We start from the raw sequence: 12846 nt of genomic DNA on the forward strand, positions 1-12846 counted from the left end.
GTGTTCTGAGTGACAGTGTGTGTTATCTCAGTGTGTGTGTGTGTGTGTCTCAGTGTGTTCTGAGTGACAGTGTGTGTTATCTCAGTGTGTGTGTGTGTCTCAGTGTGTTCTAAGTGACAGTGTGTGTTATCTCAGTGTGTGTGTGTGTGTGTCTCAGTGTGTTCTAAGTGACAGTGTGTGTTATCTCAGTGTGTTATCTCAGTGTGTGTGTGTGTGTGTGTGTGTGTGTGTGTGTCTCAGTGTGTTCTGAGTGACAGTGTGTGTTATCTCAGTGTGTGTGTGTGTGTGTGTGTGTGTGTGTGTGTGTGTGTGTGTGTGTTATCTCAGTGTGTGTGTGTGTGTGTCTCTGTGTGTTCTGAGTGACAGTGAGTGTTATCTCAGTGTGTGTGTCTGTGTGTCTCAGTGTGTTCTGAGTGACAGTGTGTGTTATCTCAGTGTGTGTGTGTGTGTGTCTCAGTGTGTTCTAAGTGACAGTGTGTGTTATCTCAGTGTGTGTGTGTGTGTGTGTCTCAGTGTGTTCTGAGTGACAGTGTGTGTTATCTCAGTGTGTGTGTGTGTGTGTGTGTGTGTGTGTGTGTGTTATCTCAGTGTGTGTGTGTGTGTGTGTGTCTCTGTGTGTGTGTGTGTGTGTGTGTGTGTGTGTGTGTGTGTGTGTGTTATCTCAGTGTGTGTGTGTGTGTGTGTGTGTGTGTGTGTGTTATCTCAGTGTGTGTGTGTGTGTGTGTGTGTGTGTGTGTGTCTCTGTGTGTTCTGAGTGACAGTGAGTTTTATCTCAGTGTGTGTGTGTGTGTGTGTGTGTGTGTGTGTGTGTCTCAGTGTGTTCTGAGTGACAGTGAGTGTTATCTCAGTGTGTGTGTGTGTGTCTCAGTGTGTTCTGAGTGACAGTGTGTGTTATCTCAGTGTGTGTGTGTGTGTGTGTGTGTGTGTGTCTCAGTGTGTTCTGAGTGACAGTGTGTGTTATCTCAGTGTGTGTGTGTGTGTCTCTGTGTGTTCTGAGTGACAGTGTGTGTTATCTCAGTGTGTGTGTGTGTGTGTGTGTGTCTCAGTGTGTTCTGAGTGACAGTGTGTGTTATCTCAGTGTGTGTGTGTGTGTGTGTGTGTCTCAGTGTGTTCTGAGTGACAGTGTGTGTTATCTCAGTGTGTGTGTGTGTGTGTGTGTGTGTCTCAGTGTGTTCTGAGTGACAGTGTGTGTTATCTCAGTGTGTGTGTGTGTGTGTGTGTGTGTGTGTGTGTCTCAGTGTGTTCTCCCTAAGTGAGCCCTGAGGACTAAGGACTAAAGACTCCCAGACTTAATTGATCTCAGGTGCTGATGAGTGAGTGTGTGAGGCCACATGAGCTCAGATAGGTATACATGGGATTGGGACAGCACTTTGCAAGATCACATGTTACCTTGGCGACGTTTAATAACAAAGATGTTGCTGACACTTGCCGGTTTGGGATTTTTCATTTTAAGTTTGTTTCTTTCCACACGGCCGAGGCCCAGGAGACGGCTGCCTGATTCCACATTTTTTCAAACTCTTGTTTTACAAGCTGGACAACAGGCTGGTCTGTGTTCCCTGGTCGTGTGTCGAGCCGTTGTTTACCTTTGTAACGTCCTTTGAAATTCGACATTGGGACAACCCTATGCCCTTACGAATTTCGCGAGAATGCGCACCGAAGTCCGTGAGTCTGTGAATCCAGACTTTGGGATTGGGCCAGTGTGTGTTATCTCAGTGTGTGTGTCTCAGTGTGTTCTGAGTGACAGTGAGTGTGTGTGTGTCTCAGTGTGTGTTATCTCAGTGTGTGTGTCTCAGTGTGTTCTGAGTGACAGTGAGTGTGTGTGTGTCTCAGCGTGTGTTATCTCAGTGAGGATTGTTCTGAGTGTTTAGCTGCTCTGAGCCTGTTCTGAGACGTGTGTGAAGAGTTGTGTTGCTGTGAATGAGTTCTTCAGCAGATGTGAACTGTTGAGTTCAGGTGACTGTTGGTAGTTCAGACTGGAGTTAGAGTTTAGCACATGTGGCTTCAGTTGTGATCAGTGTCATTTAGCAATAAAAAAAATACTGTAACATGTTAACTTATTGACTTTTGGAAAGATGTTGTGGAAAGTTACCAAATACATTTACTCATGTTACTGTTATTCAAGTAGTTTTTTGTGTACTTCTATGTGCTTTTCTGTACTTTTACTTAAGTATATTTAGTTTGAAGTATTGTACTTTGCTACATTTTATATCACATCTGCTACTAAGTTAAAAAAAAAAAATGCAGCGAAAGAAAAGTGCCCCAGGAACTACTGCAGTGAATGATGGGTAGAGCTGTAATAATTCCAGATTTTCTTGGACAATTAATTGTCTCATAAATAATTGCGAGTAACAATATAATTGTCTCTTTCAGTCAAATATTAAAATGTATTTAAGTTAAGTTTTAAGTGAATCCCAGGATACGTCTTCTGGTTCAATCACTGTCATGTGACCAATTAATGTAATAACACAAATACACAGTCTATGGAGTAAACTAGGCCTCTTTATTATCAGAAAACATTTGTTTTAACTGTATCCCACCTTGTCATTCTTGTTGCTATGAACGTGTTTAGGGTCAAGCGCCAACAACTAACAATTCGAATAATAATAAAAATATATACTCCCACCAATAATCACTTATATAATTAAAATTTGGCATATCTAAACAAAATCAACAATTAACAGTCATATGCTTTAAGACCTTAGCTAATGTTAGCAATGAATTGCAGTTAAACAAAGAAACCGCAAGTATTCAAAAAAATTAACTAAACTAGACAATTCAGCCTGTAACAATGATGTAATGATTGTTACAGACTTAATGCTGGGCAGGAAGGACAGCGCCAGTTTGTGTTCACTGGAACTAAAACCATGAGAAGGATGGAGACGGACACCAGTAGAGCAGACCAAGCTACAAGTGGAACCTGTTATATTCTGCTGAACTTGAACTAGAAGGAAATGAAGTAAATGTCCTGGTAAGGAGGGGGGGGGGGGACTTCCTCCCAGGAGACCGGGGTTCATGTCCTGTTTGAAAAGAAAAGGAAACAGAGTTTTTTTTATCTTTAGGGAACAAACGGAGCTACGTCACATTCTGTGTCACCATGGTAACCTTCATGAAGTGAAGTCACGTCTGATTAGAACCCAAACCTCCATCTTTTTATCATCTTAACTCAGTAGTTTTGGTGTCTAAACCTAACCAGACTGGAACCTCTTCACAACGTTAACCACGTCTTTAAAACAGCGACCGTTACCTTCTCTGGTTTAGATATGAGGACGGAGAACTCTCCTGTGGGTCAGATTAGAGGGTTGGAGGACTGGGGCTTTTAATTTGAAATCTCTGCAGCAGCTACAAGAGTTACACAGATTGTGACATGACTTTACCATTTGAGATATTAAAGTAAATACAACACTGAGCAGCTTTGATTTACAGTTTACAGCTCAGATGGTATTCATAGTTAGTTTTTTCCTCTTTTGTTCCTGGTTTTTGGTTTGTTTTTCATTTTCTATTTTAACATCCTGATTATTATTTTCACATTCCATCCATTAAAGTCCATGTAAAGCAGCATGTAACTGTCTTTAACAGCATATCTGACTGAGAGGCTGCAGAGAACTACAGTAGAAACACTATATTATTCCAGTATCTTAGAGAGAGAATTAAATTCAGAGCATTTTTACATAGTGTTGTCTCAGTCTCAGACAAAAAGAACTGGATTTTATTTTAACACCACAGCTGCGGGGATATAACCTAACTGCCCGTGCATTTCCTGATATATTTGCATTTTGACATCATTGCTAATGTCAGCTCTGACATTCACCACACGCCGTGGTACCGCTCCCTCACTTTTGGATGAGAGAGGTAGAGATGTGAGCGTATGGCTTCTATTAGTGTCTTCAGTGGTTCCCAAAGCCCAAGATGACGTCCTTAAAATGTCTTGTAGAAAATATTCACATTTAAGATGCTGCAATCAGAGAATTTTTTCTTTTTTCATGAAGAAATGACTTAAAGCGATGAATCAATAATCAGTGTTGTAGAATTTAAAGCTATGTAAGTTGAGCCAGTGGTACCCAGGTGTCTTTAGGTCAGTGTCCAACATCACCTCAGAACCTTTCCAGGTTCACCATCAGCATACCGTCTGTCTTTCAGCAGCTGCAGGGATCAGCTGATGGGGAAATCAAACGCCCCTCGCTCACAACCAATAAAAAGAAGTCGTAAAAACCTCCAAATTAAAACAATAACAGCATCTTTCTCCTGACTGCAGCTCGCAAATAAAAATACATTTAAATATCTACTCACATTTGTCGACGGGTCTCTAGAGCACAGGCGGCTTCCGACCTGTGTGACCTCATGTTGCAGTGGATTGTGGGATACGCTTCATGCTGGAAGCTGCACTTCTAGCTGGAAGGAAATAAAAGTGAGGGAACGAGGGAAGATGTTAAACCATATTCACACCAGAGTCAACCACACTTTCACTCTCCTGCTGAAACTGGCAGTTACTACATTTCCCAGAATCCCCTTTCCCCCCCCAAACAGAGCTCTTTTAGTTGTTAGAAAACGTCCCAACATGAACGTCAGATAGAAGATGATTGATGAGGATTAAACACTGACAGAAACTGTAAATACTAATCTTTATACATCATAAACACGGTGAATAAATCAGACTCAGAACAGAGCAGACATCACACACACATTTGATATTTTATTTATGCAGCCCTAGTTCTTTTTGTGTGCCTTCATTAGATTTAAGAGTTGTTAATATGAACATCACTTCTCCATCCATCCATCCATCTTCTTCCGCTTATCCGGTAACGGGTCGCGGGGGTAGCAGATCCAGCAGGGGACCCCAAACTTCCCTTTCCCGAGCCACATTAACCAGCTCCGACTGGGGGATCCCGAGGCGTTCCCAGGCCAGGTTGGAGATATAATCCCTCCACCTAGTCCTGGGTCTTCCCCGAGGCCTCCTCCCAGCTGGACGTGCCTGGAACACCTCCCTAGGGAGGCGCCCAGGGGGCATCCTTACCAGATGCCCGAACCACCTCAACTGGCTCCTTTCGACGCAAAGGAGCAGCGGCTCTACTCCGAGCTCCTCACGGATGAATGAGCTTCTCACCCTATCTCTAAGGGAGACGCCAGCCACCCTCCTGAGGAAACCCATTTCGGCCGCTTGTACCCTGGATCTCGTTCTTTCGGTCATGACCCAGCCTTCATGACCATAGGTGAGGGTAGGAACGAAAACTGACCGGTAGATTGAGAGCTTTGCCTTCTGGCTCAGCTCTCTTTTCGTCACAACGGTGCGATAAATGGAGTGTAATACCGCACCCGCTGCGCCGATTCTCCGACCAATCTCCCGCTCCATTGTCCCCTCACTCGCGAACAATACCCCAAGGTACTTGAACTCCTTCACTTGGGGTAAAGACTCATTCCCTACCTGGAGAAGGCACTCCATCGGTTTCCTGCTGAGAATCATGGCCTCAGATTTAGAGGTGCTGATCCTCATCCCAGCCGCTTCACACTCGGCTGCGAACCGATCCAGTGAGTGCTGAAGGTCACAGGCTGACGATGCCATCAGGACCACATCATCCGCAAAAAGCAGCGATGAGATCCCCAGCTCACCAAACTGCAACCCCTCTCCACCCCGACTACGCCTCGATATCTGTCCATAAATACTACAAACAGGATTGGTGACAAAGCGCAGCCCTGGCGGAGGCCAACTCTCACCTGAAACGAGTCCGACTTACTGCCGAGAACCCGGACACAGCTCTCGCTTTGGTCGTACAGAGATTGGATGGCCCTGAGAAGGGACCCCCTCACCCCATACTCCCGCAGCACCTCCCACAGTATCTCCCGGGGGACCCGGTCATACGCCTTCTCCAGATCCACAAAGCACATGTAGACCGGTTGGGCATACTCCCAGGCTCCCTCCAGGATCCTTGCGAGAGTAAAGATCTGGTCCGTTGTTCCACGACCAGGACGGAATCCGCATTGTTCCTCTTCAACCTGAGGTTCGACTATCGACCGAACCCTCCTTTCCAGCACCTTGGAGTAGACTTTACCGGGGAGGCTGAGAAGTGTGATACCCCTGTAATTGGCACACACCCTCTGGTCCCCCTTTTTGAAAAGGGGAACCACCACCCCGGTCTGCCACTCCTTAGGCACCGTCCCCGACTTCCACGCAATGTTGAAGAGGCGTGTCAACATCACTTCTGTCTTTTTCAAAACCCTTGTGTTGTCTTCGGGTCAAATTTGAAACGTTTTCAAAGTTTGGGTTTCTTTCAACCAAATTAACCAAAAATAACATGGATGGTTCCCAATGACGCTCTTCACAAGTAAAACTAATGATCACTACTTTCATTTAATTGTGTGTGTTTTATTTAATTTTATAGCATTTGTGGTCTTCCCGGGTCAATTTTGACCCGGTGCTGAAATGGAGTACTATTGTGCTTTACAGCAGATGAACACGCACGCACGCACGCACGCACGCACGCACGCACGCACGCATTAAATCAAGAAATGTCCACAATATTTCAACAGATATTAAGGGAACATGCTAAGTTGAAATACTATATTTTCTGACAACAATGCCAAAGCCAGTGTTCTCCATATTTAAATATAAATTTCCATATTTTGGCCTGTGTGTTGCCTATTTAGACACCAGTGTTGCCAGACATGAAACGCAAACATGCAAAGACAAGGTGCTGACTGCAGCGATGGTAGCAGCTACCAAACAAACTGGATTAACAGATATAGATTCATTCTACCCCACCTTAAAAAACTCGGCATCTTTTCTAAACAGTTGCATAACCAGAGCAGAGGTAAAACACGGGGAAATATTGGAGATGCATGTAAAAGGTGGAGACAGCTTAGAGCCCTAAAGGATGCTGAGTTGACTCATTTCCTCCTAAATTAACAAGTAAGCTTAATTTATATCCCGGTTTACGTAGTAGGGATGGGCATTATCAGTCATTTCAACAATTCATGTGCTCGCATTAAATTATATAGAGTAGCCTAGCCTACTCGAGTTAGTTACTCGCGATATAGCCTAACCGTTAAAACAAGACAAATAAGAAGAGGCATTGTTTACAAATATACATTGTAACGCTGGCAGCACAGATTATGCAGACGCAGACCACTATGATTGATTGACACACACACACACACACACACACACACACACACACACACACACACACACATTGTTAAAATCAGACGCTGGACGCTTTATTAGGCTAGTCTTTCTACATGGGTTTGGTTAATTATCAGGCTATAATAAGACCACGTCGGCTATGTAATCGCTGACAACCGGGACAATCTCATAGTGGTTGGTGTAAACTGGGACATTTTAGCGTCAAGACTTTTGTCGGGACTCGGGACACGCAACTGAAAATCGGGACTGTCCCGGTCAAACCAGGACGTCTGGTCACCCTGTGTGTAGTGGCTATCCAAAAGGCCATTAATGAGTCACTCCGTAGGTGTCTTGAGGAATGTTCTTTACACCTACTTGTATTACAAAGAGTTTGAAACCTTCTTTCTTCTTTGGGTGAAGTTCTGGTTTATTGCAATGATTGAATATTTTCCAGAAACAAAAAAGTATTTACCATTTTAAGTCTTGATTTAAAGCTGGTAACAAAAGCTGGTTTCACGGTAAGAACCGTGTGCTCCCCACACCTACAGGCTCTACTGAATACCTGCTCACTGATTACCTGTTCATGTAATGATACCTATCACCATGTAACCAAGCTGTCCTATACTACACCCTAGTGGTCAGAATCTATATTACAGACATTTAATGATACCTATCACCATGTAACCAAGCTATCCTATACTACACCCTAGTGGTCAGAATGGATATTACAGACATTTAATGATACCTATCACCATGTAACCAAGCTATCCTATACTACACCCTAGTGGTCAGAATGGATATTACGGACATTTCTAACCTTTCTCCACATTTGATCTCTAACAACAGAATGAAGGGATGATCCACGGAGCCTCACCTCTCTTCCTGGTTTCTTTAGAGTGGTTGTTGTGTCCTGAACACTGACCTGGGGTCTCATTTATAAACATGGCGTACGCACAAAACGGGCCTAAAAATGTCTTACCGTCACATGGTCCGCTACGGAGCGCAGGAGGATGAGATGGCCCGACTCCATGGAATACAGGATAGCATTTAAATAACCTACCATTACATAACGGCAGAACACAGTGTAAATAACCAAATATCTGTCTTTAATACTGTGCACATATCATCAAATGTCAAAGTCTGGAAATACAGCCGTTAAGCTCTCGCGCAATCGTTACCCTTAATGTCCTCGTTATCGGTCCGCACTTTAATACTGTTCGTGACAAAACCTGCATGAAGAAAAGTGTGTTTGCCTATTAGACTCTTGGATCTATGTACTGAATTGGGTCCAGTAGAGAGGGCAACGCGCCGGAACCGTGCCAAATACAGGTACTCGCCACCCTGGGGGAAACCGGCTGTTTCCAGATGGAAATGGCCAGCTAAGTGTTTTTTTAAATTAAATATTATACATAATCTTCACCTTTATCACTAAGGCTTGTTTGGATATAATATACAGTATAGTTCTGTTAAATCTTATCATATAGGTCTGGTATATCGAAGCTGTCCCCGAGTGCCGTAATGCCTGCCGTTTTGGACGTATTATCAATAAAGGTAGTCTATAGATTAGGTTTCCCTACACTGTGCAACAACAGGCCGAAATTATAATTCAATTGGCAATTCACCAGCCTCTGAGAGGTTTTTTGCTTTTTCTCCGCCAGTCGTCATGATTCGGTGACTGCCAGTGTCATTAACATACTTATCAGCATTCACGAGGTGTTTGCATTGACTATTTATGGTTAAAAATGGGCGTGTACAGGGCGGGATAAGAGGCTGATTCACATACGCACACTTGCAGGTAATCTGTGATTTATAAAGGGAACATTGCTTACAGATGTACGTACGCACAGTTTTATAAATCTGAATTGTTTTTGGTATACGCCATTTTTGGCTTTTGGGCGTACGTACACTTTTAGTAAGGATCCTACGCACAGTTTTATAAATGAGACCCCAGAACATGGCTGGTATCAGAGTCCCAGTCTGCTGCTTGTCTTCTGGGGACCTTGTTGCTCCGCTGCTCCAGGTTCTGGTTGTCCTCCTCCATTCCTCTCTTGTCCTGAAATCCAGCAAATGTCCACTGGGGCTGCTGGACTCACTCTGGATTCTGTTCAGTACAAATCAAAGCACTCAGAGATATTCAGATGCTTTCCTCACATCCACAAAGTGCTGATAATGTGCTCGGTGTTAGCGTGGAAACAGCTGCAGCTCTTATCTGAGGAATGCTCTGGTTTCCATGGAAACCTTTTCAAATGTACACTCCCTCCAGCCACCAAGGACAGACTGAAGTCAGCTGACTGTTCACTCCCTCAACTGCATGTTTATCTAACTATAACTCAAGGACCCTCTGTGTGTGTGTGTCTTCTAAATATCTCCAGAACCGTTCATCCTACTTCACACTCGGCCTCCTGGGTACAACATGAACTCAGAGTAGTTTGGAGAAAACAGCTTTGGATATTAGTAAACTGTAAATAAATCTAAACAACTGGCTAACAAAGTTGAAAAAACGCTGCCATAGTTCTGGCTCCTCCGTGTCTACCCTTCACAATAAAAGCCCAGCTTAAATTCACTCAGAGCATTTCACTGACAGGAAACTCAATAAAAAGTTATTCTAGCCGACACTACATATCAAACAGAACGCAATTTAAAGCTCCAGTATCCTAGAAAAACTACATTTAATTTGCTATTCTGGCAATGTGAGATATAGCCTACTTCAAGACATACTATGTAAATGTGTCATTGGAACTACAGCCGTGCGAGCTGTAGTTCCAATGAGACAACCTGTAGGGGGAACGAAGAGGAAAAAGTTACACAGTATACCTTTAATTATTTGATGATTTGATGTATGGCATTTTTTACGTTTGAACTTTGCATCAATAAAACTCTTAAAAACAAAAGACAGCTGTCTTCCTGTCTCACTCAGACTCGGTTGTTTAAGTGTGCTAACATATTAACATTAATAACATTACCACCGTCAAAATACCTCCGCTATAAATCCATACTTTACCGCTACTTTATAACTGTCAAGCTACTAAGCCTGTTTGGAAATGAACACCTCTGCTGAAGTGATGAAACTAGTAGACAGCACCGCCGTCATTAAACGCTGACTGTGGCCATATCAACATGCAATAGACCTTTTTCACAGCCGACATTTTGACTAGTCCAGGGGCGGATCTACCGGGGTGGCATAGGGTGGCAAATGCCACCCTAAAAGAAAGCCTTGCCACCCTTGCTGCCACCCCAGTTGGCAGCAACGAATTAAAAGTTATGGCTGATTTGACAATTTATGAGCGTGAATCTCCAATGTCCGACTGCAGTGAATGCAGCACGAGATGACGCCAGAGCGGCAAGAGCCTGATTTGTTTGGAAAACTGAGCGGCGCGAAGCGAGGGAGCCAGGAGTCGTGAGGAAGGGAGACACAGGAGGAAAGAGGTCAAAACGGATTAACTATCTATCAAGAAATGAAATTATAACAAAAGCACAGTGCTAGCATAGTTGCGATGCTGATTTTGAGATGATAAAATCAGGTTGAAGAACGTTATTTTGCTAACTATACATATAATGTTACTTAGGTCTGACGTTTGTTCTGTGTAAAGTCGGCTACAAAATGTATATATGAGTAATATGAGGTGGAAGGAGAGAGAAAAGACATGGAAGGAGAGAGAAAAGAGGTGGAAGGAGAGAGAGAAGAGGTGGAAGGAGAGAGAGAAGACGAAGACAAGGTGGAGACAAAAGGGCAACAGAAAGGTGACAGAGATAGAATACAAGGCCAAGGCAACCAGGGACAGGAGGAGGTGGAGAACACCACAGCGGTGAAGATATGGAGGGAGAGCATCACCAAGATGAGGAGGGAGAAAGCGAGAGACGAGATAACGTGAAGGGCTCAGACAGTGAAAGGGAAAGGAGAGAGCTGGGCCATCACCAACGATCTCAAGTCGAGCTGGTCCACATGGTATGGAAACTGTTGCTGCATATATACTAAGTTACATATGAATAAGAACAACAAATGACAAAGACGGACATTTTTATAAAATTTAAGAGACATTGCTTAGACATTAAATAAATATAAAAATTCATGTTTGCTTAAATATGAATAATTATGGAAAGTTGTCAGTGTGAAAGTGTGAGATGAGTTTTTATATTTTGTGTAGAATGTATTTTAGATCTATTGCTCAGATTAAATTAAACAAATTAAACAAATGAACCTAAAAATACTCTCCCAGGCTAACATGTTAGTGTGTGTTAACACAGTCTGATGGTTATAACTAATCAATGACAGTTCCTAATCTTGTACAAATGCTGCCTGCAACGCTGCCTCTCTCACACAGTCCAGAACTGTTGGCTTCCCCTCTCACACATCTGCCACTCATCACCTGTGTCTTACCTTAATGCCTTTCCTGTGATAATACTTCTATCATACTTCTATCTCCTATTAAGTGAGATCTCATTATATGGTCACTTATTCCTAATGTGAACTGTTCCACATCAAACCTCAAATGCAAGATATTGATTGGATGAGATTAAGTTTGTCTGTCTGAGTTGGTAAATGGCAGCCTGTGCCCTTTTGTAGTGTTTACATACTATTTCTCATCAAACCGTGATAAAATTCAGTATATATACGTCTGCCATATGTTGCCACCCCTCAAAAATTCCTGCCCCCCTCTCGCCACCCCATAAATATTTTTCTAGATCCGCCCCTGGACTAGTCATAGAAGGAAAAGCACAGCTGAAATTGATAACCTTAACGATGGCTCAGTTCCATCAAGTGTCCCAGTAAGCTATTTCAGTGAGTCAGCATGAACAATACCAGGGCCTCTCCTAAGTGGAATGCAGCCATCAGTAATGGTTCTGAACACACCTGTGCTTTTCCTACTATGACATGTCAACATGTCTGCCGTGAAAAAGGTCTATATTGTTGACTTAAAAGAAGACACTAAAATGTAGTTAAGAAAACTACAAGCAGCAGTACCACAGGCCAACCAATGGGAACAGTTTTTTTACAGCTTTATCCAAAATGTCTGACACACTTTCACAACAGTAAGGCTGCCTGCACACTGGCTGTGTGGCGTGAGCGTGACAGCTGCATGGGGTGTCTGTTTTATTTCGGCTCCCATGTTAACAGGTTAGAGCTTACACACTGCCTGCGTGACACGCGCGTCTCAGATGCGGACGCGTGCATGCTAGATATAGGACCGACGCCTATTATTTCAAGCCTGAAAGCGTTTCCAGGCAAAATAGAATACGAAAAGACATTTATATGTCATTTTGACATAAATACATTTAATAAATGACATTTTGTGTGTCTAGGTTTTGACATGAATGCAGATATAAATGTAATTTAAAAAAATAATTATCAATTTTCAAATATTGCACCTGTCAATACAGAACGAGATATTCTGTAGCCTATTTTGCCGTCAATACTGCAGACGTTATCTTTGTTGTAATCAAATCAGTATATATTTATGTTTAACATCAAGTATACTACTTCTTATTTCATTTTATCAATGGGAAACATACATGTGTACAGACAAGGCTAGCAGCAGCAGCAGCGCCGCGTCAGACACGTTTCTGGTGTGCAAAGACAGAAAAATCCACGCAGCTGACACGCAACAGAACAGCAAAGAAATCTAACCAACCGATAGTTCGGTTGGTTTGGGGTGGTGTGAAAGCTCATCTGAACTCTGGTCCACTTGATAACAGGGGTCTCGGTTCTCTTCCAAGTGAACTAGAGTTCGGTT

Source organism: Sander lucioperca, chromosome 5 (genome assembly GCF_008315115.2).
Source record: "Sander lucioperca isolate FBNREF2018 chromosome 5, SLUC_FBN_1.2, whole genome shotgun sequence".
Lineage (NCBI taxonomy): Eukaryota > Metazoa > Chordata > Actinopteri > Perciformes > Percidae > Sander > Sander lucioperca.